The sequence below is a fragment of the Oncorhynchus tshawytscha genome, unplaced genomic scaffold (assembly GCF_018296145.1).
Source record: "Oncorhynchus tshawytscha isolate Ot180627B unplaced genomic scaffold, Otsh_v2.0 Un_scaffold_17_pilon_pilon, whole genome shotgun sequence".
In the NCBI taxonomy this organism is placed as follows: Eukaryota; Metazoa; Chordata; class Actinopteri; order Salmoniformes; family Salmonidae; genus Oncorhynchus; species Oncorhynchus tshawytscha.
Genome location: NW_024609830.1, coordinates 465,016 through 487,065, shown reverse-complemented (window position 1 = coordinate 487,065; position 22,050 = coordinate 465,016). Strand labels below are relative to the sequence as shown.

Below are 22,050 nucleotides of genomic sequence, written 5' to 3'. Positions count from 1 at the left end.
ACTGTCAAGAGGAGTGAAACAAGGTTGTCCACTGTCGACATATCTATTTATTATGGCCATCGAAATGTTAGCTATTAAAATCAGATCCAACAATAAAATCAAGGGGATAGAAATCCGGGGCTTAAAAACAAAGGTGTCATTGTATGCTGAGGACTCATGCTTTCTTTTAAAACCACCATTTGGATCGCTGCACAGCCTCATAGACAATCTAGATCATTTCTCGAACCTCTCTGGAATACAACTGAACTATGATAAGTGTACCATTATAAAGTTGGATGGTTTTCAGAGATTGGTGGGAGGGGTTGAGGGTAGCTGAAGGGTGGGACTAAAATTAAAAATATGAAAATATGACTAATGTAAAATATACTGTGTCCCTAATATGTTTATACTATGTATAAGCTAGAAGTAGAAGTCTAAGTATTGATGTTCATTAATTTACTCCAATTAGGGGAGGGGTGGTAGGGTTAAGGGAAAATAATGCAATGGAATGTTTGTAAAAAAAAAAAATGTATGGGGGATTGGAAATGATGCAGACAGTTACATTGAAAGGACACACAATCTATCTGCAGTATTAAAGCTGATCTACCCCTAAAAATAACAAAATAGATGGTCATGAAGGAGAGGAGACAATGAAAGGAGGAGAGGAGACAATTAAAGGAGAATTCTGAAGAATGATGACCACTAGACCAGACCTGCCTGTGGGTCACATAGACCTGGGAGAGTTTGTCATTAAATGTATAACAAAGGATGTCAAGGAATCTGCTTTTACTGTAGGAGCCAGACTGGGAAACCTGCATGTTTGGTTACTTAGGTGTGTCTCTTTTTTTAACTGTATGACGTGTGTGTTCTTTATAGCGTTCCAATTATTCATACATAGCTGTATGGCTCCATAGCTCAGGGGTTAGAGCACTGGTCTTGTAAACCAGGGGTCGTGAGTTCAATTCTCACTGGGGCCTTAATTTTGACACTACCCTCAGTGACATTCATCTGAAACTTTGCAAAGGGTGGGAGTTACCATTTGCCGATTCTGTCCTGGGCTGCCCATCATGATTTAAAAAGTGCTGAAACTAGAGACAGGAGTAGCAGAGGTCATGTAGTCCAGTGATGCATGTTGAAAGAATAACAACATTAACTTGAACTTTTCCTTATATTAACTGTAACTCAGTAAAAACATTTCAATTGTTGCGTGTTGCATATATATTTTTGTTCAGTATAGTAAATAATGGCTACTTCTGAGAAAGTATTAAAACTTCTTAAGGATAGGGGGCAGTATTCTGAATTTCTGCCTGACTGACGTGCCCAAAGTAAACTGACTGTTATTCAGGCCCAGAAGCTAGTAAATGCATATAATTGGTAGAATTTGATGGAAAACACTTTGAATTTTCTAAACGGTTAAAATAATGTTTGTGAGTATAACAGAATTCATATGGCAGTCGAAAACCCAAGGAAAATCCATCCAGAAATCGTTTTATTTTTTGGCGCTAAGAAGCCTTTCCAATGCAAGTCTATGGGTCTGTATATAAAAATTCCTCCCAGATTGCTGTACCTATGGATTCCACTAGATGTCAACAGTCTTTAAACAGGGTTTCAGGCTTGTTTGTTGAAATACGAACTACTAATAGTAGTTTTTCCCAAGGGAGCTCAACAGGAAAAGTAGGCTTTTGGCGCCCATGAATGAGGGTGCGCTCTTCGCTATTTTCCTTTCCTATTGAACACCGTTCTTTCTGTCTGGAGTATTATCCTTTATTTACAAATTAGGGTAACTGAGGATTGAATAGAACATTGTTTGACTTGTATGAACAAAGTTTAGCGGTAGCTTTTTGGATTCCTTTGTATGCATGTTGAAGGAGTGGATTACTGAAATCAATGGCGCCAACTAAACTAACTTTTTTGGATATAAAGAAGGACTTTATCAAACAAAACGAACATTCATTGTGTAGCTGGGACCCTTGGGATTGCAAACAGAGGAAGATCTTCAAAGGTAAGTGATTTATTTCATCGCTATTTGCGATTCTGTGAAGCCTGTGCTGGTTGAAAAAATATTTTGATGTGGTGCGCTGTCCTCAGATAATCACATGGTATGCTTCCGCGGTAAAGCCTTTTGAAATCTGGCAATGTATTTGGATTAACAAGCAGTTAAGCTTTTAAATGATATGACACACTTCTATCTTCACGAATGTTTAATATTATGACTTTGTCATTTGAATTTGGCGCTCTCAATTTCACCGGATGTTGTCGGAAGAGGGTATTACTGTCAAGAGGAGTGAAACAAGGTTGTCCACTGTCGACATATCTATTTATTATGGCCATCGAAATGTTAGCTATTAAAATCAGATCCAACAATAAAATCAAGGGGATAGAAATCCGGGGCTTAAAAACAAAGGTGTCATTGTATGCTGAGGACTCATGCTTTCTTTTAAAACCACCATTTGGATCGCTGCACAGCCTCATAGACAATCTAGATCATTTCTCGAACCTCTCTGGAATACAACTGAACTATGATAAGTGTACCATTATAAAGTTGGATGGTTTTCAGAGATTGGTGGGAGGGGTTGAGGGTAGCTGAAGGGTGGGACTAAAATTAAAAATATGAAAATATGACTAATGTAAAATATACTGTGTCCCTAATATGTTTATACTATGTATAAGCTAGAAGTAGAAGTCTAAGTATTGATGTTCATTAATTTACTCCAATTAGGGGAGGGGTGGTAGGGTTAAGGGAAAATAATGCAATGGAATGTTTGTAAAAAAAAAAATGTATGGGGATTGGAAATGATGCAGACAGTTACATTGAAAGGACACACAATCTATCTGCAGTATTAAAGCTGATCTACCCCTAAAAATAACAAAATAGATGGTCATGAAGGAGAGGAGACAATGAAAGGAGGAGAGGAGACAATTAAAGGAGAATTCTGAAGAATGATGACCACTAGACCAGACCTGCCTGTGGGTCACATAGACCTGGGAGAGTTTGTCATTAAATGTATAACAAAGGATGTCAAGGAATCTGCTTTTACTGTAGGAGCCAGACTGGGAAACCTGCATGTTTGGTTACTTAGGTGTGTCTCTTTTTTAACTGTATGACGGGTGTGTTCTTTATAGTGTTCCAATTATTCATACATAGCTGTATGGCTCCATAGCTCAGGGGTTAGAGCACTGGTCTTGTAAACCAGGGGTCGTGAGTTCAATTCTCACTGGGGCCTTAATTTTGACACTACCCTCAGTGACATTCATCTGAAACTTTGCACAGTGCTGCAAAGGGTGGGAGTTACCATTTGCCGATTCTGTCCTGGGCTGCCCATCATGATTTAAAAAGTGCTGAAACTAGAGACAGGAGTAGCAGAGGTCATGTAGTCCAGTGATGCATGTTGAAAGAATAACAACATTAACTTGAACTTTTCCTTATATTAACTGTAACTCAGTAAAAACATTTCAATTGTTGCGTGTTGCATATATATTTTTGTTCAGTATAGTAAATAATGGCTACTTCTGAGAAAGTATTAAAACTTCTTAAGGATAGGGGGCAGTATTCTGAATTTCTGCCTGACTGACGTGCCCAAAGTAAACTGACTGTTATTCAGGCCCAGAAGCTAGTAAATGCATATAATTGGTAGAATTTGATGGAAAACACTTTGAATTTTCTAAACGGTTAAAATAATGTTTGTGAGTATAACAGAATTCATATGGCAGGCGAAAACCCAAGGAAAATCCATCCAGAAATCGTTTTATTTTTTGGCGCTAAGAAGCCTTTCCAATGCAAGTCTATGGGTCTGTATATAAAAATTCCTCCCAGATTGCTGTACCTATGGATTCCACTAGATGTCAACAGTCTTTAAACAGGGTTTCAGGCTTGTTTGTTGAAATACGAACTACTAATAGTAGTTTTTCCCAAGGGAGCTCAACAGGAAAAGTAGGCTTTTGGCGCCCATGAATGAGGGTGCGCTCTTCGCTATTTTCCTTTCCTATTGAACACCGTTCTTTCTGTCTGGAGTATTATCCTTTATTTACAAATTAGGGTAACTGAGGATTGAATAGAACATTGTTTGACTTGTATGAACAAAGTTTAGCGGTAGCTTTTTGGATTCCTTTGTATGCATGTTGAAGGAGTGGATTACTGAAATCAATGGCGCCAACTAAACTAACTTTTTTGGATATAAAGAAGGACTTTATCAAACATAACGAACATTCATTGTGTAGCTGGGACCCTTGGGATTGCAAACAGAGGAAGATCTTCAAAGGTAAGTGATTTATTTCATCGCTATTTGCGATTCTGTGAAGCCTGTGCTGGTTGAAAAAATATTTTGATGTGGTGCGCTGTCCTCAGATAATCACATGGTATGCTTCCGCGGTAAAGCCTTTTTGAAATCTGGCAATGTATTTGGATTAACAAGCAGTTAAGCTTTTAAATGATATGACACACTTCTATCTTCACGAATGTTTAATATTATGACTTTGTCATTTGAATTTGGCGCTCTCAATTTCACCGGATGTTGTCGGAAGAGGGTATTACTGTCAAGAGGAGTGAAACAAGGTTGTCCACTGTCGACATATCTATTTATTATGGCCATCGAAATGTTAGCTATTAAAATCAGATCCAACAATAAAATCAAGGGGATAGAAATCCGGGGCTTAAAAACAAAGGTGTCATTGTATGCTGAGGACTCATGCTTTCTTTTAAAACCACCATTTGGATCGCTGCACAGCCTCATAGACAATCTAGATCATTTCTCGAACCTCTCTGGAATACAACTGAACTATGATAAGTGTACCATTATAAAGTTGGATGGTTTTCAGAGATTGGTGGGAGGGGTTGAGGGTAGCTGAAGGGTGGGACTAAAATTAAAAATATGAAAATATGACTAATGTAAAATATACTGTGTCCCTAATATGTTTATACTATGTATAAGCTAGAAGTAGAAGTCTAAGTATTGATGTTCATTAATTTACTCCAATTAGGGGAGGGGTGGTAGGGTTAAGGGAAAATAATGCAATGGAATGTTTGTAAAAAATGTATGGGGGATTGGAAATGATGCAGACAGTTACATTGAAAGGACACACAATCTATCTGCAGTATTAAAGCTGATCTACCCCTAAAAATAACAAAATAGATGGTCATGAAGGAGAGGAGACAATGAAAGGAGGAGAGGAGACAATTAAAGGAGAATTCTGAAGAATGATGACCACTAGACCAGACCTGCCTGTGGGTCACATAGACCTGGGAGAGTTTGTCATTAAATGTATAACAAAGGATGTCAAGGAATCTGCTTTTACTGTAGGAGCCAGACTGGGAAACCTGCATGTTTGGTTACTTAGGTGTGTCTCTTTTTTAACTGTATGACGTGGTGTTCTTTATAGCGTTCCAATTATTCATACATAGCTGTATGGCTCCATAGCTCAGGGGTTAGAGCACTGGTCTTGTAAACCAGGGGTCGTGAGTTCAATTCTCACTGGGGCCTTAATTTTGACACTACCCTCAGTGACATTCATCTGAAACTTTGCAATTGCTGCAAAGGGTGGGAGTTACCATTTGCCGATTCTGTCCTGGGCTGCCCATCATGATTTAAAAAGTGCTGAAACTAGAGACAGGAGTAGCAGAGGTCATGTAGTCCAGTGATGCATGTTGAAAGAATAACAACATTAACTTGAACTTTTCCTTATATTAACTGTAACTCAGTAAAAACATTTCAATTGTTGCGTGTTGCATATATATTTTTGTTCAGTATAGTAAATAATGGCTACTTCTGAGAAAGTATTAAAACTTCTTAAGGATAGGGGGCAGTATTCTGAATTTCTGCCTGACTGACGTGCCCAAAGTAAACTGACTGTTATTCAGGCCCAGAAGCTAGTAAATGCATATAATTGGTAGAATTTGATGGAAAACACTTTGAATTTTCTAAACGGTTAAAATAATGTTTGTGAGTATAACAGAATTCATATGGCAGTCGAAAACCCAAGGAAAATCCATCCAGAAATCGTTTTATTTTTTGGCGCTACGAAGCCTTTCCAATGCAAGTCTATGGGTCTGTATATAAAAATTCCTCCCAGATTGCTGTACCTATGGATTCCACTAGATGTCAACAGTCTTTAAACAGGGTTTCAGGCTTGTTTGTTGAAATACGAACTACTAATAGTAGTTTTTCCCAAGGGAGCTCAACAGGAAAAGTAGGCTTTTGGCGCCCATGAATGAGGGTGCGCTCTTCGCTATTTTCCTTTCCTATTGAACACCGTTCTTTCTGTCTGGAGTATTATCCTTTATTTACAAATTAGGGTAACTGAGGATTGAATAGAACATTGTTTGACTTGTATGAACAAAGTTTACCGGTAGCTTTTTGGATTCCTTTGTATGCATGTTGAAGGAGTGGATTACTGAAATCAATGGCGCCAACTAAACTAACTTTTTTGGATATAAAGAAGGACTTTATCAAACAAAACGAACATTCATTGTGTAGCTGGGACCCTTGGGATTGCAAACAGAGGAAGATCTTCAAAGGTAAGTGATTTATTTCATCGCTATTTGCGATTCTGTGAAGCCTGTGCTGGTTGAAAAAATATTTTGATGTGGTGCGCTGTCCTCAGATAATCACATGGTATGCTTCCGCGGTAAAGCCTTTTGAAATCTGGCAATGTATTTGGATTAACAAGCAGTTAAGCTTTTAAATGATATGACACACTTCTATCTTCACGAATGTTTAATATTATGACTTTGTCATTTGAATTTGGCGCTCTCCAATTTCACCGGATGTTGTCGGAAGAGGGTATTACTGTCAAGAGGAGTGAAACAAGGTTGTCCACTGTCGACATATCTATTTATTATGGCCATCGAAATGTTAGCTATTAAAATCAGATCCAACAATAAAATCAAGGGGATAGAAATCCGGGGCTTAAAAACAAAGGTGTCATTGTATGCTGAGGACTCATGCTTTCTTTTAAAACCACCATTTGGATCGCTGCACAGCCTCATAGACAATCTAGATCATTTCTCGAACCTCTCTGGAATACAACTGAACTATGATAAGTGTACCATTATAAAGTTGGATGGTTTTCAGAGATTGGTGGGAGGGGTTGAGGGTAGCTGAAGGGTGGGACTAAAATTAAAAATATGAAAATATGACTAATGTAAAATATACTGTGTCCCTAATATGTTTATACTATGTATAAGCTAGAAGTAGAAGTCTAAGTATTGATGTTCATTAATTTACTCCAATTAGGGGAGGGGTGGTAGGGTTAAGGGAAAATAATGCAATGGAATGTTTGTAAAAAAAAATGTATGGGGGATTGGAAATGATGCAGACAGTTACATTGAAAGGACACACAATCTATCTGCAGTATTAAAGCTGATCTACCCCTAAAAATAACAAAATAGATGGTCATGAAGGAGAGGAGACAATGAAAGGAGGAGAGGAGACAATTAAAGGAGAATTCTGAAGAATGATGACCACTAGACCAGACCTGCCTGTGGGTCACATAGACCTGGGAGAGTTTGTCATTAAATGTATAACAAAGGATGTCAAGGAATCTGCTTTTACTGTAGGAGCCAGACTGGGAAACCTGCATGTTTGGTTACTTAGGTGTGTCTCTTTTTTTAACTGTATGACGGGTGTGTTCTTTATAGTGTTCCAATTAATCATACATAGCTGTATGGCTCCATAGCTCAGGGGTTAGAGCACTGGTCTTGTAAACCAGGGGTCGTGAGTTAAATTCTCACTGTGGCCTTAATTTTGACACTACCCTCAGTGACATTCATCTGAAACTTTGCACAGTGCTGCAAAGGGTGGGAGTTACCATTTGCCGATTCTGTCCTGGGCTGCCCATCATGATTTAAAAAGTGCTGAAACTAGAGACAGGAGTAGCAGAGGTCATGTAGTCCAGTGATGCATGTTGAAAGAATAACAACATTAACTAGAACTTTTCCTTATATTAACTGTAACTCAGTAAAAACATTTCAATTGTTGCGTGTTACATATATATTTTTGTTCAGTATAGTAAATAATGGCTACTTCTGAGAAAGTATTAAAACTTCTTAAGGATATGGGGCAGTATTCTGAATTTCTGCCTGACTGACGTGCCCAAAGTAAACTGACTGTTATTCAGGCCCAGAAGCTAGTAAATGCATATAATTGGTAGAATTTGATGGAAAACACTTTGAATTTTCTAAACGGTTAAAATAATGTTTGTGAGTATAACAGAATTCATATGGCAGGCGAAAACCCAAGGAAAATCCATCCAGAAATCGTTTTATTTTTTGGCGCTAAGAAGCCTTTCCAATGCAAGTCTATGGGTCTGTATATAAAAATTCCTCCCAGATTGCTGTACCTATGGATTCCACTAGATGTCAACAGTCTTTAAACAGGGTTTCAGGCTTGTTTGTTGAAATACGAACTACTAATAGTAGTTTTTCCCAAGGGAGCTCAACAGGAAAAGTAGGCTTTTGGCGCCCATGAATGAGGGTGCGCTCTTCGCTATTTTCCTTTCCTATTGAACACCGTTCTTTCTGTCTGGAGTATTATCCTTTATTTACAAATTAGGGTAACTGAGGATTGAATAGAACATTGTTTGACTTGTATGAACAAAGTTTACCGGTAGCTTTTGGATTCCTTTGTATGCATGTTGAAGGAGTGGATTACTGAAATCAATGGCGCCAACTAAACTAACTTTTTGGATATAAAGAAGGACTTTATCAAACAAAACGAACATTCATTGTGTAGCTGGGACCCTTGGGATTGCAAACAGAGGAAGATCTTCAAAGGTAAGTGATTTATTTCATCGCTATTTGCGATTCTGTGAAGCCTGTGCTGGTTGAAAAAATATTTTGATGTGGTGCGCTGTCCTCAGATAATCACATGGTATGCTTCCGCGGTAAAGCCTTTTGAAATCTGGCAATGTATTTGGATTAACAAGCAGTTAAGCTTTTAAATGATATGACACACTTCTATCTTCACGAATGTTTAATATTATGACTTTGTCATTTGAATTTGGCGCTCTCAATTTCACCGGATGTTGTCGGAAGAGGGTATTACTGTCAAGAGGAGTGAAACAAGGTTGTCCACTGTCGACATATCTATTTATTATGGCCATCGAAATGTTAGCTATTAAAATCAGATCCAACAATAAAATCAAGGGGATAGAAATCCGGGGCTTAAAAACAAAGGTGTCATTGTATGCTGAGGACTCATGCTTTCTTTTAAAACCACCATTTGGATCGCTGCACAGCCTCATAGACAATCTAGATCATTTCTCGAACCTCTCTGGAATACAACTGAACTATGATAAGTGTACCATTATAAAGTTGGATGGTTTTCAGAGATTGGTGGGAGGGGTTGAGGGTAGCTGAAGGGTGGGACTAAAATTAAAAATATGAAAATATGACTAATGTAAAATATACTGTGTCCCTAATATGTTTATACTATGTATAAGCTAGAAGTAGAAGTCTAAGTATTGATGTTCATTAATTTACTCCAATTAGGGGAGGTGGTAGGGTTAAGGGAAAATAATGCAATGGAATGTTTGTAAAAAAATGTATGGGGATTGGAAATGATGCAGACAGTTACATTGAAAGGACACACAATCTATCTGCAGTATTAAAGCTGATCTACCCCTAAAAATAACAAAATAGATGGTCATGAAGGAGAGGAGACAATGAAAGGAGGAGAGGAGACAATTAAAGGAGAATTCTGAAGAATGATGACCACTAGACCAGACCTGCCTGTGGGTCACATAGACCTGGGAGAGTTTGTCATTAAATGTATAACAAAGGATGTCAAGGAATCTGCTTTTACTGTAGGAGCCAGACTGGGAAACCTGCATGTTTGGTTACTTAGGTGTGTCTCTTTTTTTAACTGTATGACGTGTGTGTTCTTTATAGCGTTCCAATTATTCATACATAGCTGTATGGCTCCATAGCTCAGGGGTTAGAGCACTGGTCTTGTAAACCAGGGGTCGTGAGTTCAATTCTCACTGGGGCCTTAATTTTGACACTACCCTCAGTGACATTCATCTGAAACTTTGCACAGTGCTGCAAAGGGTGGGAGTTACCATTTGCCGATTCTGTCCTGGGCTGCCCATCATGATTTAAAAAGTGCTGAAACTAGAGACAGGAGTAGCAGAGGTCATGTAGTCCAGTGATGCATGTTGAAAGAATAACAACATTAACTTGAACTTTTCCTTATATTAACTGTAACTCAGTAAAAACATTTCAATTGTTGCGTGTTGCATATATATTTTGTTCAGTATAGTAAATAATGGCTACTTCTGAGAAAGTATTAAAACTAATTAAGGATAGGGGCAGTATTCTGAATTTCTGCCTGACTGACGTGCCCAAAGTAAACTGACTGTTATTCAGGCCCAGAAGCTAGTAAATGCATATAATTGGTAGAATTTGATGGAAAACACTTTGAATTTTCTAAACGGTTAAAATAATGTTTGTGAGTATAACAGAATTCATATGGCAGTCGAAAACCCAAGGAAAATCCATCCAGAAATCGTTTTATTTTTTGGCGCTACGAAGCCTTTCCAATGCAAGTCTATGGGTCTGTATATAAAAATTCCTCCCAGATTGCTGTACCTATGGATTCCACTAGATGTCAACAGTCTTTAAACAGGGTTTCAGGCTTGTTTGTTGAAATACGAACTACTAATAGTAGTTTTTCCCAAGGGAGCTCAACAGGAAAAGTAGGCTTTTGGCGCCCATGAATGAGGGTGCGCTCTTCGCTATTTTCCTTTCCTATTGAACACCGTTCTTTCTGTCTGGAGTATTATCCTTTATTTACAAATTAGGGTAACTGAGGATTGAATAGAACATTGTTTGACTTGTATGAACAAAGTTTACCGGTAGCTTTTTGGATTCCTTTGTATGCATGTTGAAGGAGTGGATTACTGAAATCAATGGCGCCAACTAAACTAACTTTTTTGGATATAAAGAAGGACTTTATCAAACAAAACGAACATTCATTGTGTAGCTGGGACCCTTGGGATTGCAAACAGAGGAAGATCTTCAAAGGTAAGTGATTTATTTCATCGCTATTTGCGATTCTGTGAAGCCTGTGCTGGTTGAAAAAATATTTTGATGTGGTGCGCTGTCCTCAGATAATCACATGGTATGCTTCCGCGGTAAAGCCTTTTTGAAATCTGGCAATGTATTTGGATTAACAAGCAGTTAAGCTTTTAAATGATATGACACACTTCTATCTTCACGAATGTTTAATATTATGACTTTGTCATTTGAATTTGGCGCTCTCCAATTTCACCGGATGTTGTCGGAAGAGGGTATTACTGTCAAGAGGAGTGAAACAAGGTTGTCCACTGTCGACATATCTATTTATTATGGCCATCGAAATGTTAGCTATTAAAATCAGATCCAACAATAAAATCAAGGGGATAGAAATCCGGGGCTTAAAAACAAAGGTGTCATTGTATGCTGAGGACTCATGCTTTCTTTTAAAACCACCATTTGGATCGCTGCACAGCCTCATAGACAATCTAGATCATTTCTCGAACCTCTCTGGAATACAACTGAACTATGATAAGTGTACCATTATAAAGTTGGATGGTTTTCAGAGATTGGTGGGAGGGTTGAGGGTAGCTGAAGGGTGGGACTAAAATTAAAAATATGAAAATATGACTAATGTAAAATATACTGTGTCCCTAATATGTTTATACTATGTATAAGCTAGAAGTAGAAGTCTAAGTATTGATGTTCATTAATTTACTCCAATTAGGGGAGGGGTGGTAGGGTTAAGGGAAAATAATGCAATGGAATGTTTGTAAAAAAATGTATGGGGGATTGGAAATGATGCAGACAGTTACATTGAAAGGACACACAATCTATCTGCAGTATTAAAGCTGATCTACCCCTAAAAATAACAAAATAGATGGTCATGAAGGAGAGGAGACAATGAAAGGAGGAGAGGAGACAATTAAAGGAGAATTCTGAAGAATGATGACCACTAGACCAGACCTGCCTGTGGGTCACATAGACCTGGGAGAGTTTGTCATTAAATGTATAACAAAGGATGTCAAGGAATCTGCTTTTACTGTAGGAGCCAGACTGGGAAACCTGCATGTTTGGTTACTTAGGTGTGTCTCTTTTTTAACTGTATGACGGGTGTGTTCTTTATAGTGTTCCAATTATTCATACATAGCTGTATGGCTCCATAGCTCAGGGGTTAGAGCACTGGTCTTGTAAACCAGGGGTCGTGAGTTAAATTCTCACTGTGGCCTTAATTTTGACACTACCCTCAGTGACATTCATCTGAAACTTTGCACAGTGCTGCAAAGGGTGGGAGTTACCATTTGCCGATTCTGTCCTGGGCTGCCCATCATGATTTAAAAAGTGCTGAAACTAGAGACAGGAGTAGCAGAGGTCATGTAGTCCAGTGATGCATGTTGAAAGAATAACAACATTAACTAGAACTTTTCCTTATATTAACTGTAACTCAGTAAAAACATTTCAATTGTTGCGTGTTACATATATATTTTTGTTCAGTATAGTAAATAATGGCTACTTCTGAGAAAGTATTAAAACTTCTTAAGGATAGGGGCAGTATTCTGAATTTCTGCCTGACTGACGTGCCCAAAGTAAACTGACTGTTATTCAGGCCCAGAAGCTAGTAAATGCATATAATTGGTAGAATTTGATGGAAAACACTTTGAATTTTCTAAACGGTTAAAATAATGTTTGTGAGTATAACAGAATTCATATGGCAGGCGAAAACCCAAGGAAAATCCATCCAGAAATCGTTTTATTTTTTGGCGCTAAGAAGCCTTTCCAATGCAAGTCTATGGGTCTGTATATAAAAATTCCTCCCAGATTGCTGTACCTATGGATTCCACTAGATGTCAACAGTCTTTAAACAGGGTTTCAGGCTTGTTTGTTGAAATACGAACTACTAATAGTAGTTTTTCCCAAGGGAGCTCAACAGGAAAAGTAGGCTTTTGGCGCCCATGAATGAGGGTGCGCTCTTCGCTATTTTCCTTTCCTATTGAACACCGTTCTTTCTGTCTGGAGTATTATCCTTTATTTACAAATTAGGGTAACTGAGGATTGAATAGAACATTGTTTGACTTGTATGAACAAAGTTTACCGGTAGCTTTTTGGATTCCTTTGTATGCATGTTGAAGGAGTGGATTACTGAAATCAATGGTGCCAACTAAAGTAACTTTTTTGGATATAAAGAAGGACTTTATCAAACATAACGAACATTCATTGTGTAGCTGGGACCCTTGGGATTGCAAACAGAGGAAGATCTTCAAAGGTAAGTGATTTATTTCATCGCTATTTGCGATTCTGTGAAGCCTGTGCTGGTTGAAAAAATATTTTGATGTGGTGCGCTGTCCTCAGATAATCACATGGTATGCTTCCGCGGTAAAGCCTTTTTGAAATCTGGCAATGTATTTGGATTAACAAGCAGTTAAGCTTTTAAATGATATGACACACTTCTATCTTCACGAATGTTTAATATTATGACTTTGTCATTTGAATTTGGCGCTCTCCAATTTCACCGGATGTTGTCGGAAGAGGGTATTACTGTCAAGAGGAGTGAAACAAGGTTGTCCACTGTCGACATATCTATTTATTATGGCCATCGAAATGTTAGCTATTAAAATCAGATCCAACAATAAAATCAAGGGGATAGAAATCCGGGGCTTAAAAACAAAGGTGTCATTGTATGCTGAGGACTCATGCTTTCTTTTAAAACCACCATTTGGATCGCTGCACAGCCTCATAGACAATCTAGATCATTTCTCGAACCTCTCTGGAATACAACTGAACTATGATAAGTGTACCATTATAAAGTTGGATGGTTTTCAGAGATTGGTGGGAGGGGTTGAGGGTAGCTGAAGGGTGGGACTAAAATTAAAAATATGAAAATATGACTAATGTAAAATATACTGTGTCCCTAATATGTTTATACTATGTATAAGCTAGAAGTAGAAGTCTAAGTATTGATGTTCATTAATTTACTCCAATTAGGGGAGGGGTGGTAGGGTTAAGGGAAAATAATGCAATGGAATGTTTGTAAAAAAAAATGTATGGGGATTGGAAATGATGCAGACAGTTACATTGAAAGGACACACAATCTATCTGCAGTATTAAAGCTGATCTACCCCTAAAAATAACAAAATAGATGGTCATGAAGGAGAGGAGACAATGAAAGGAGGAGAGGAGACAATTAAAGGAGAATTCTGAAGAATGATGACCACTAGACCAGACCTGCCTGTGGGTCACATAGACCTGGGAGAGTTTGTCATTAAATGTATAACAAAGGATGTCAAGGAATCTGCTTTTACTGTAGGAGCCAGTCTGGGAAACCTGCATGTTTGGTTACTTAGGTGTGTCTCTTTTTTTAACTGTATGACGGGTGTGTTCTTTATAGCGTTCCAATTATTTCATACATAGCTGTATGGCTCCATAGCTCAGGGGTTAGAGCACTGGTCTTGTAAACCAGGGGTCGTGAGTTCAATTCTCACTGGGGCCTTAATTTTGACACTACCCTCAGTGACATTCATCTGAAACTTTGCACAGTGCTGCAAAGGGTGGGAGTTACCATTTGCCGATTCTGTCCTGGGCTGCCCATCATGATTTAAAAAGTGCTGAAACTAGAGACAGGAGTAGCAGAGGTCATGTAGTCCAGTGATGCATGTTGAAAGAATAACAACATTAACTTGAACTTTTCCTTATATTAACTGTAACTCAGTAAAAACATTTCAATTGTTGCGTGTTGCATATATATTTTTGTTCAGTATAGTAAATAATGGCTACTTCTGAGAAAGTATTAAAACTAATTAAGGATAGGGGGCAGTATTCTGAATTTCTGCCTGACTGACGTGCCCAAAGTAAACTGACTGTTATTCAGGCCCAGAAGCTAGTAAATGCATATAATTGGTAGAATTTGATGGAAAACACATTGAATTTTCTAAACGGTTAAAATAATGTTTGTGAGTATAACAGAATTCATATGGCAGGCGAAAACCCAAGGAAAATCCATCCAGAAATCGTTTTATTTTTTGGCGCTAAGAAGCCTTTCCAATGCAAGTCTATGGGTCTGTATATAAAAATTCCTCCCAGATTGCTGTACCTATGGATTCCACTAGATGTCAACAGTCTTTAAACAGGGTTTCAGGCTTGTTTGTTGAAATACGAACTACTAATAGTAGTTTTTCCCAAGGGAGCTCAACAGGAAAAGTAGGCTTTTGGCGCCCATGAATGAGGGTGCGCTCTTCGCTATTTTCCTTTCCTATTGAACACCGTTCTTTCTGTCTGGAGTATTATCCTTTATTTACAAATTAGGGTAACTGAGGATTGAATAGAACATTGTTTGACTTGTATGAACAAAGTTTACCGGTAGCTTTTTGGATTCCTTTGTATGCATGTTGAAGGAGTAGATTACTGAAATCAATGGCGCCAACTAAACTAACTTTTTTGGATATAAAGAAGGACTTTATCAAACAAAACGAACATTCATTGTGTAGCTGGGACCCTTGGGATTGCAAACAGAGGAAGATCTTCAAAGGTAAGTGATTTATTTCATCGCTATTTGCGATTCTGTGAAGCCTGTGCTGGTTGAAAAAATATTTTGATGTGGTGCGCTGTCCTCAGATAATCACATGGTATGCTTCCGCGGTAAAGCCTTTTGAAATCTGGCAATGTATTTGGATTAACAAGCAGTTAAGCTTTTAAATGATATGACACACTTCTATCTTCACGAATGTTTAATATTATGACTTTGTCATTTGAATTTGGCGCTCTCAATTTCACCGGATGTTGTCGGAAGAGGGTATTACTGTCAAGAGGAGTGAAACAAGGTTGTCCACTGTCGACATATCTATTTATTATGGCCATCGAAATGTTAGCTATTAAAATCAGATCCAACAATAAAATCAAGGGGATAGAAATCCGGGGCTTAAAAACAAAGGTGTCATTGTATGCTGAGGACTCATGCTTTCTTTTAAAACCACCATTTGGATCGCTGCACAGCCTCATAGACAATCTAGATCATTTCTCGAACCTCTCTGGAATACAACTGAACTATGATAAGTGTACCATTATAAAGTTGGATGGTTTTCAGAGATTGGTGGGAGGGGTTGAGGGTAGCTGAAGGGTGGGACTAAAATTAAAAATATGAAAATATGACTAATGTAAAATATACTGTGTCCCTAATATGTTTATACTATGTATAAGCTAGAAGTAGAAGTCTAAGTATTGATGTTCATTAATTTACTCCAATTAGGGGAGGGGTGGTAGGGTTAAGGGAAAATAATGCAATGGAATGTTTGTAAAAAAATGTATGGGGGATTGGAAATGATGCAGACAGTTACATTGAAAGGACACACAATCTATCTGCAGTATTAAAGCTGATCTACCCCTAAAAATAACAAAATAGATGGTCATGAAGGAGAGGAGACAATGAAAGGAGGAGAGGAGACAATTAAAGGAGAATTCTGAAGAATGATGACCACTAGACCAGACCTGCCTGTGGGTCACATAGACCTGGGAGAGTTTGTCATTAAATGTATAACAAAGGATGTCAAGGAATCTGCTTTTACTGTAGGAGCCAGACTGGGAAACCTGCATGTTTGGTTACTTAGGTGTGTCTCTTTTTTTAACTGTATGACGGGTGTGTTCTTTATAGCGTTCCAATTATTCAAATATAGCTGTATGGCTCCATAGCTCAGGGGTTAGAGCACTGGTCTTGTAAACCAGGGGTCGTGAGTTCAATTCTCACTGGGGCCTTAATTTTGACACTACCCTCAGTGACATTCATCTGAAACTTTGCACAGTGCTGCAAAGGGTGGGAGTTACCATTTGCCGATTCTGTCCTGGGCTGCCCATCATGATTTAAAAAGTGCTGAAACTACAGACCGGAGTAGCAGAGGTCATGTAATCCAGTGATTCATGTTGAAAGAATAACAACATTAACTTGAACTTTTCCTTATATTAACTGTAACTCAGTAAAAACATTTCAATTGTTGCGTGTTGCGTATATATTTTTGTTCAGTATAGTAAATAATGGCTACTTCTGAGAAAGTATTAAAACTTCTTAAGGATAGGGGGCAGTATTCTGAATTTCTGCCTGACTGACGTGCCCAAAGTAAACTGACTGTTATTCAGGCCCAGAAGCTAGTAAATGCATATAATTGGTAGCATTTGATGGAAAACACTTTGAATTTTCTAAACGGTTAAAATAATGTTTGTGAGTATAACAGAATTCATATGGCAGGCGAAAACCCAAGGAAAATCCATCCAGAAATCGTTTTATTTTTTTGGCGCTAAGAAGCCTTTCCAATGCAAGTCTATGGGTCTGTATATAAAAATTCCTCCCAGATTGCTGTACCTATGGATTCCACTAGATGTCAACAGTCTTTAAACAGGGTTTCAGGCTTGTTTGTTGAAATACGAACAAGTAATAGTAGTTTTTCCCAAGGGAGCTCAACAGGAAAAGTAGGCTTTTGGGGCCCATGAATGAGGGTGCGCTCTTCGTTATTTTCCTTTCCTATTGAACACCGTTCTTTCTGTCTGGAGTATTATCCTTTATTTACAAATTAGGGTAACTGAGGATTGAATAGAACATTGTTTGACTTGTATGAACAAAGTTTACCGGTAGCTTTTTGGATTCCTTTGTATGCATGTTGAAGGAGTGGATTACTGAAATCAATGGCGCCAACTAAACTAACTTTTTTGGTTATAAAGAAGGACTTTATCAAACAAAACGAACATTCATTGTGTAGCTGGGACCCTTGGGATTGCAAACAGAGGAAGATCTTCAAAGGTAAGTGATTTATTTCATCGCTATTTGCGTTTCTGTGACACCTGTGCTGGTTGAAAAAATATTTTGATGTGGTGCGCTGTCCTCAGATAATCACATGGTATGCTTCCGCCGTAAAGCCTTTTTGAAATCTGGCAACGCATTTGGATTAACAAGCAGTTAAGCTTTTAAATGATATGACACACACAGCAAATAATATTCCATCACATATGATATGGTAAGGGCTATAGTGTATAACACAGAACCTCACAATCCCCCTTTTTACACCCCTGTGGTTTGTAACCACACCATCCGATACACTAGGTTGCTGATGAACCCAGGAACTTTAAACCTTTATTTTGTGAATATATGAAGTGATGCACATCCCTTTGTTGATTAACATATATATATAAACTGGAGTTTTTGATTCCCCCTTTTGACACCCACAAGGGTGTCAGTCATTATGCTTTATTTCAGTGGTCCCAACATAGTAATATGTTAATAGCATTTCATGAAAATAATAAAAAGTATATTATTTATTTAATTTGTTTATTTTTACAGAAAAACATAAAAGAAAAATCAACAACTAAAAATATGCTTTTGTCTCTCCCTTTTGACACCCACAAGGGTGTCACTTATCAAAAATAGGATAAAACTTTATTGTTTATTGCCATGTTAGATATAGGATAAAACTTTGGTCATGGAAAACAGAGTAAAGCAGAGAAAAACATTATTATAAACCATCTGGTCCTCTTAGCTATTCCTATCCTGTACCAGGTGGGCTCCTTGCCACTCAGGGACTCTAACCCTTCACATAAGAGAGGACAACTTATATCGTACATGTTATGTATTTAAGAAGTTATCATTCCACGACCTCACCCACAGCAAACCAGGGGTCATCCTCAGACAGCCCCATCTTTCTAGATGTTAGAAGTTAGATTCCGTATCTGCATCTCCTTCAGGAGCATCAAGCAAGGGCATTATACCTGAAGCCTGTACCACATCTGTAACAGACTTCTTCAAACAAGGTATGATGCAAGCAGCACAACACATCAATAACAAAAACACTAAAATTAGGGTCAGAAATCCAGTAACCACCATGCATACTCACCAAGCCACACTCCCATCCAAGACATCCAGCCAGACTCCTCCACCCCAGCCACGCCCTTCATTTCTGCCGAAAGCTTTTCCAACCCAACCAATGCTTTTGATATACTCCCATCAGGACTGGTATTGTTAGGTATAAATGTACAACATTATTCACCAAACATTTTGTAAACCCCTCCTTGGCTGGCCAGGATCATATCTAAAGCCAACCTATTCTGCCTGGCGGTCCTGGTAGTAGCCTCCAATTGCTCAGCCATACCAGTAAGAGTTGTGTGGGTGTAATTAACAAAACGTTGTTGATTATAGTATATATAATTTATCCATGAGGTCTGTTTGGCATCCACAATAGCAGGGCCAAGAATTGGTAGTAGATGCCATAAACCATAATTCCTGTTTAGGGCCTAGAATTCCTAAGGAACACCTACTGGTAAACCTAGTAGGTTGAAATGTATATTATCTGTTTCCTCAGACCAAGGTGCATCACGCTTACATCTGGAGTACGGGTGAACATCATTAGGTGCTTTTCTAGTAGATCCCAGGAGCTGATTAGCTGTAACTTCAATAATGGTTAGTGGTATTATCAGACTGGCTAAAGCACACGTATCTTGACAGTTACCTCTAAGGACAGGTGTCAAATGCCTGTTTGGGCCACACATCCACCATACATCAGCAACACCCTTAGTTTGATTCAAGCCTTTCACTGGCCAGGTGGCATTAATGGTTATGTAATTACTACAATCTGCTGCAGGCAACTGCCCATAGTCAAAACCCCTACCTGTACCAGTGATGCAACTGTAGTTACCTCTGTATGCCTTAACACCCCATGGAGCCTTTTGAGGAGGGACTTCCGGGAACACTAGAGACAGAGTCTTACAAAGGGTGGAGTTGGGTTTATCATGGTAAAAACTTTCTAGTATACACATCCATCCTTCCCCCTTTCCCAAGGCAAATGGTTGAGTAGCCAATACAGGCCTAGTATGAGCACAAATAACACAGTCCTTCCTTTGTAATGTCTTGGCAGTATATCGCATGTATGCCAACCACATATGTTCCCTACTGTCATATCCAGTTTCAGTACCCAATTGGTAGCTATCTGTGATAACCTTAACATTAATTACATGGATAGGGTTTGGTATTTTGGTAGGTGGAGGCAGGGTTGGGCCTGGAGTGGTGGAGGAGTGTGTCTGGGTCTGGCTCTGGTTCGTCTGGGACCACTGTGGCCTCGGCAGCACTTTTACAGAGAACACACCCATCGTGTCAGCCCCATTCCTTTCCAGACCGAGGGTATAGGTTCCTGCATCAGAAAGCTTAATGGACCTAATGGTTAGTAGGATTTCATCACCTTTACAGAGTTCAACAGTGCTCCCAGGTTTTCCCCATATCATGGAAAACCTATCCATCTTTGTGGGATCCCCTATGCTATAAGGATACCTTCTTCTCCAATCCCAAAACTGTCCCAAGTTGGTTATCATGTAATCCCTTCCCCATTACACAGGTACACTGGCACCCTCCTATACACAGGTGTTAAAACCAAACACAAATATCTCAATTTCTTCCCTGCCCTGTTGGCTCAAAATATGTCCTAAATACTTAACATGAGTCTACCTTAATTAACACTTATCCTAGCTAATTTTCACACCACATTCATGAGAGAAAATATAATGACACTATAATGTAAATTTCACTGCCTTTTTGTATTAAATTACCTTAATATCAGTATTACAAATGACCCTAGATTCTCCATCCAAATGGCTTTCCAATGAGGCTGATCAGACCACAAAGGAAAGTCACAATGGAGGTCATAAGTCATACCACCCCTCCAAAGAAGTGTTTCTTACTATATTAAACAACATTCCTTTATCAAAAGATTTAACCTATTTAATTAAGACTCAGACAATAAAAACTTCTAATATTTCATATGTGAGTGTGCCCCTTTAAGATATCATGTCTCTGGGAAAAATGGAAATGTACTCCCTCCAATCATTAGTTTTAAATTTACTCGATGTTTCATGTAACTCATTCAATCTTTCTCCAAATAAACTCAACCTGCAATCCATTGTGGTTGTTGGTATTGTTGACCTTGTGAACCCCCTCTCTGACCCTGCCAGCTCTCTGAGTTCCTGCGTGTCCCCCATTGGCCTCTCCCCCTTTTGGGTCCAAAAGGTCCCCTACCTCTTCTCCAGACTACTCCTGATGACTGCCCACAACTCCATGCCCAGTGACCATAGCCTCCACTTCTATAACAGGTGAGGTTAGCCCTCTGTCTGGATCTTGATTGTAGCTTGGCCATCCTGTGGAGGGTGGTTGCCCCCCCATACGCATTCCTTTGGGGTGTCATCAATCCCACCATAGTCTGCACCACAGCAGTAACAGTGTCACTGGTGTTGGCTCCAGAAGGTTGTGGTGCAGGTTGAGGAGTGCTGGTTAGAGGCATCTGTTTTGCTGGCTTATCCTCTGCCAGTTGCTTCTTCAAGAATTTCTTCTGTAGTTGCTTTATTTCATCCTCTTCCTTCCTTTTTCCTTCTCTCCATCTCTCCACATGGTGTTGAGCAATCTCAGTGAATTCCATCACATTCTTCGCAGTGATCCCCACCACTTTTTCACACTGTGCGCACCTGGTCCGGCAGCCCTTTCATGCACTGTTCCAGAAATAGATGTTTCATCTCATTCTTATCTGGCTCAGCATTCCAGGCCTGTCTCCACAGGATCCTGGCTTTTTTCATATAAACCGGCACAGTTTCATCCTCTTCTAGGGTCAATGATTTCATCATCATTAAATCATTTGATTTTACCCTTACTCGGCTCTCCTCCCTGTTTCCACTCGGAACAGGTTTTGTATGCTTTACGCTTCAGCGCTTCCAGCATTCTACCAGGCTCCCCGTCGACTGGGAGCCAGTTGGGAGAGGCAATACTGCCCTCTTCGTCTGTATAATTTTTCTCCTTTCTTTCTCCAATCTTTTCCCTCTTTTCCTCCATTGGTCTCTAATGCTGATTTCAATGTTTTCAACACCTTCTCTGCCTCCTGATTAGCCATTGTCTGATGTATTTCAATTACTTGTTTTAATTTGAAAACAATATAAATTATCAGGTTCAATTGTGTGCTGCCTTTAGAATATGTCCCAATCTAGCCACTGTCTAGTAAACACCGTGCACTTCTCCTTTACCGTTTCAAAACATAACCTAGGTCTCACTCCTGTTATTT

General features: G+C 38.9%; 8 non-coding genes across 8 annotated transcripts; all 8 read left to right on the top strand.

Moving 5' to 3' along the window:
* The first annotated feature begins 883 nt into the window (after nt 1–883).
* trnat-ugu lies at nt 884–956 on the top strand. The gene has a single exon. It is a non-coding gene; the product is annotated as a tRNA-Thr (tRNA).
* A 2,174-nt stretch (nt 957–3,130) lies between these two features.
* Nucleotides 3,131–3,203, top strand: trnat-ugu. The gene has a single exon. It is a non-coding gene; the product is annotated as a tRNA-Thr (tRNA).
* A 2,180-nt stretch (nt 3,204–5,383) lies between these two features.
* Nucleotides 5,384–5,456, top strand: trnat-ugu. The gene has a single exon. It is a non-coding gene; the product is annotated as a tRNA-Thr (tRNA).
* A 2,184-nt stretch (nt 5,457–7,640) lies between these two features.
* trnat-ugu lies at nt 7,641–7,713 on the top strand. The gene has a single exon. It is a non-coding gene; the product is annotated as a tRNA-Thr (tRNA).
* A 2,177-nt stretch (nt 7,714–9,890) lies between these two features.
* Nucleotides 9,891–9,963, top strand: trnat-ugu. The gene has a single exon. It is a non-coding gene; the product is annotated as a tRNA-Thr (tRNA).
* A 2,180-nt stretch (nt 9,964–12,143) lies between these two features.
* Nucleotides 12,144–12,216, top strand: trnat-ugu. Its single transcript has one exon. It is a non-coding gene; the product is annotated as a tRNA-Thr (tRNA).
* A 2,185-nt stretch (nt 12,217–14,401) lies between these two features.
* On the top strand, nt 14,402–14,474 carry trnat-ugu. Its single transcript has one exon. It is a non-coding gene; the product is annotated as a tRNA-Thr (tRNA).
* A 2,182-nt stretch (nt 14,475–16,656) lies between these two features.
* Nucleotides 16,657–16,729, top strand: trnat-ugu. The gene has a single exon. It is a non-coding gene; the product is annotated as a tRNA-Thr (tRNA).
* The last annotated feature ends 5,321 nt before the right edge of the window (nt 16,730–22,050 follow it).